Consider the following 4,683-nt stretch of genomic DNA (forward strand, 5'->3'; position numbering starts at 1 on the left):
GTTGGGGCCAAAAAATGAAAGATTTCTAAATAGAATTACTTTCATGTGGGTGGGAAAGAGAGCATGGTTAACTTTTATTAGGGACCAATCCCAGCTCTTAGTTTAATTCTGATCACATACTTGGTAACCCAAATAAATAAGTTTTCATGTTAGGGTGAGGTTATTTTTTTCCCCTCGGTATAGTCTTCCGGTGGGGAGTTACTGTTTCAAGGCAGGAGGGTGTGACATACATGAGCTTGAGCATGGCCAAATGCATGGAGAGCTCTGCGTTTCCAAACTTTGGGCCTTGTAATGGTTAACAGTGTTGTGACACAATACTTGATCATTCTTTAGCTGGGTATGTTGTGTTCATCTTTCACAGATTTAATAGGATGTAGGAAGGTTTGATTTTAATCATCTGGAAAGAAGAGGCTCTGTAGTTTTCTCCCCTTCTCAATCACCATGGAGAAGACCCTGTTAATAGGGTCTCTTTCCTTTCCCTTTCATCCTGTATATTTTGTTTATTCTCCAATGTCACATAATATCATCCTTATTTCAAGGCAACTTTGCATTGTAATATTTGCCAGGGAGTGGGAGTTGGATCTTAAAAGTTGAGGGGAAGAAAATTGCTGTCTATGGAAATCATTTTTTTATATGATTTCTGACAGATTCTTTGGAGCCATTTGGATGCCATTGATACCAATTTCAAATAGATTTCTTCCCTCAAGTCAGTGTCACTATAACTCCCAAAGTATTAGTCACCCAGTCATGTCCAACTCTTTGTGACCCCATGGACTGTAGCCTGCCAGGCTCCTCTGTCCATGGGATTCTCCAGGCAAGAGTACTGGAGTGGGGTGCCATTCCCTTCTCCAGGGGATCTTCCTGACCCAGGAACTGAACCCTGGTCTCCTGCATTGCAGGCAGATTCTTTACTGTCTGAGCCACCAGGGAAGCCCATTACCCCCAAACCAGAGAGTTATTTTGGGTCAGACTTCACTGAGCAGCCATCCAGCAGCCCCTTAACTGTTATCAGGACACAGTATTGATGAGTGAGTCTTGGTCAAGTTACTTAACCTTTCTTCCTTGATTTTCTGTCATGTCGACTGGAAATGATTACATCTGCCTTTGATCTCATAGAGATGCTTCAATCCATTAAAGTTAATAAGCACTTTAAGTAAGGTATAAAACACTAGATGCAAGGCATCTTCATTACTGTTACCATAACTGTTACTTTAGTTACAGTGTCATATACAAAGGCGAGCTTTCTGAATGCTAAGTAGTTAAGTCTCAGAATGAGCTCTCTGGACTCAGTGGTTGATAGCGGACTTTAAGAGGTTGGGTTACCTATGTCCCTACTCTGGAGGCCAGGCTCTGTCTTCTGTAAATTTGGGGAGCAAAAAGCAAATACAAAACCAAGAACACAAAATTGAAAAAGAAGATTGAAGAGGCAATGGGAGATGTGCGTGGTCCACCTCCTATTCTTCCCCAGCAGCTGCTCTTGGTGTTGAGCTTCCTGAAGCGTCAGCTCCTTTGGTACCTGTCCTGATCATTCATCTCTCCTTACTGTGGAACGTGTGTTCAGGAGTTTTCAAGTGGACTGTGGACTTTGAGTCATCCCCATTTACAAGTTTCATTTTCTTTTTTTTTTTTTTTCTGAAATACTCTTTCTCTGAGAAAGAGAAAAAAAGTTGAGGATGGAGTAGGTGAAGGTCTTTGAATGTTTTTGGTTAGTGTTCAAGGGCACTTGTGCAAGATGACTGTTTTCTAGATTGCAGCCCCCTCTAGCATTTTGTTTTGAATACTTCCTCCCTCACATCTCATAACATTCCAGAAGGAGCTGCACTTCTGTATGGCCTTGGATGGCACCAGCTTGAGGAGGTCCATGTGAACATGAAAGATCAACCCTCACCTCCCAGAGTGAAGAATTTGTTTCCTGGAGCCCAGGTTCTTTTTCTCTCACAGGTGTCGCTTTTCCAAAATAACCGACTCTGTCCTTTGCTCTTAACTTTCAGAAATGACCATCACCTCATGTGCTTGTAGGGTTTTGATACTCTGATTTATTTTGTGTTTATTCTTCATCTACATGTAGCTTGGTGGCATGTCCAGTTGGGTCAGCTACAAAGCATTAGTCCCTCAGACACCTTAGCTTGTAGTTGATGAAGTACCAAAGAGTTGTGATACTGTCTGAAGTATAAGATGTTTCTGTTCATCAAAAAAACTGTGTGAGGCAGACTTAGGGAAGGAAGTATGGTTACCAGGGAGGAAGAATGAGGGGAAGGGATAGTTAGGGAGCTTGGAATAGAAATGTGCAGACTGCTGTACTTAAAATGGGTAACCAGCAGGGACCCACTGTAGAGCTCAGGGAGCTCTGCTCAGTGTTATGAGGCAGCCTTCCGCCCTAGTTCGGGGAAGAAGGGGTACATGTGTATGTATGGCTGAGTCCCTTCACTGTTCACCTGAAACTAACACAACATTGTTAATTTCCTACACTTCAATACAAAGTAAAAAGTTTAGAAAGAAAGACTCTGTGAGGAAGCCTACAGAGACAATTACAAGCACGGAAGAATTAAGAAGCTCTAAAATAAATACGATTGGTAAAAAGAAATTAGTTCAACATTTTTTAACCTTTCTTAAGCAGCTAGAATCCTAAAGTTGCAAGTAAGTTGCCTTTAAATATGACTAGAGTGATATGCTTTTCCAAGTCTCCCCTGCCTCCCAAGTATTAAGGTCTAACAGTGCATTTTCTGGTATTGATTTATGTGGAAACTCTTAGATGAGATCATAGTTTTGTATTTAAAGAATCACTGTTTTGGGGGTGAAGAGGGGAAGAATACAATGACATGAAGTTGAGATTGTTGTGGAAAATCAAGGACATATGGTTGCACTGGTATAATATTGGTTTTTCAGAATCAAGATTAACACAAGTGAAATTACCTCTAAATTGCAGCTAGCTATTGCTACCTCGTATACCTGAACTATGTTTTTCTTTTAATACACATGTGTGGAGCTTGTGGAGTGTGGGTCAGGGCTAACAATTTTTTTATTTTAATTTAATGTTCTTATGTTTTCTGAACAGATACTGGAGCATCGACTGTTTCTCCCTTGTCTTTCTTTCCTTCTCCCCATATTTCTTGTCAACAATTTCATATTCTATTATGAATCAGTTATTCAATACAGTGTCATTATTCAACACAGAATAATATATTCTGCATTACAGATGGATTCCTTACCATCTGAGCCACCAGGATAGCTCAAATAAATAGATGAATAAAATAAGTAATATAAAAATAAACTTTTCCCCTATTGAGAATGCATGATTTAGACCCCAAACTTGGATGTATTAGAGCCCCAACAGAATTTAAAGCCGTTTGCCATGCCACTGTCTCCTTTGTGGTTAGATACATTTCCTGGGGCATTCACTAATGACCTAAACGGATTCTTGTGATTTTTTTCTTTTTTTTTTTTCAATTTCCTGAGGGGTCAAATTGGGTCAACCTTGGAGGTACCCCAGAACCAGTGGGGCAATGGAAATGGATGAGCATGAAACAGAAGCCAGCTATGTGGTTATAAGAATTTCCTAGTATTTGTGTTCTTGTAATTGATAGACAGAGTTGGATTTATCTTGGGTTGGGCTGTTTCTTGGAGAAGGCGATGGCACCCCACTGCAGTACTCTTGCCTGGAAAATCCCATGGATGGAGGAGCCTGGTAGGCTGTAGTCCATGGGGTCGCTAAGAGTCAGACATGACTGAGCGACTTCACTTTGACTTTTCACTTGCATGCATTGGAGAAGGAAATGGCAATCCACTCCGGTACTCTTGCCTGGAGAATCCCAGGGACAGCGGAACCTGGTGGGCTGCCGTCTCTGGGGTCGCACAGAGTCGGACACGACTGAAGCGACTTAGCAGCAGCAGCAGCAGGAGGGCTGTTTCTCAACCTTTTTTTTCACTATCAGGGCCTAAGCACCTTTTCAGACATTTTGTCCTAATCATTGTCTACCCCCACAAACCAGCCATTAAATCCTAAGGATTAAGATTTTGTTGAATAGAGTTGAGCTTCCAAAGACCACAGATAACTGTAATATCAAAAATAAATGAGTAAATGTGTGACCTGACCTATGATCTATGTGTTAGTCATGCAGTCGTGTCCAACTCTTTGCAACTCCACAGACTGTAGCCCTCCAGGTTCCTGTGTCCATGGAATTCTCCAGGCAAGAATACTAAAGAGAGTAACCTTCCCTTCTCCAGGAGATCTTCCTGACCCAGGGAGGACCTGGGTCTCCTGAATTGCATATGGATTCTTTACCATCTGAGCCACCAGAGTAGCTCAGATAAATAGATGAATAAAGTAAGTAAGATAAGAATAAGTTTCCCCTGATTGAGAATGGATGACTTAGATCTCAAACCTGGGTGTATTCAGTTCAGTTCAGCTCAGTCGTGTCCGACGCTTTGCGACCCCATGAGTTGCAGCACGCCAGGCCTCCCTGTCCCATCACCAACTCCTGGAGTTCACTCAAACTCATGTCCATCGAGTTGGTGATGCCATCCAGCCATCTCATCCTCTATTGTCCCTTTCTCCTCCTGCCCCCAATCCCTCCCAGCATCAGAGTCTTTTCCAGTGAGTCAACTCTTCGCATGAGGTGGCCAAAGTACTGGAGTTTCAGCTTCAGCATCATTCCCTCCAAAGAACACCCAGGGCTGATCTCC

This window comes from Capricornis sumatraensis, chromosome 6 (assembly GCF_032405125.1).
Source record: "Capricornis sumatraensis isolate serow.1 chromosome 6, serow.2, whole genome shotgun sequence".
In the NCBI taxonomy this organism is placed as follows: Eukaryota; Metazoa; Chordata; class Mammalia; order Artiodactyla; family Bovidae; genus Capricornis; species Capricornis sumatraensis.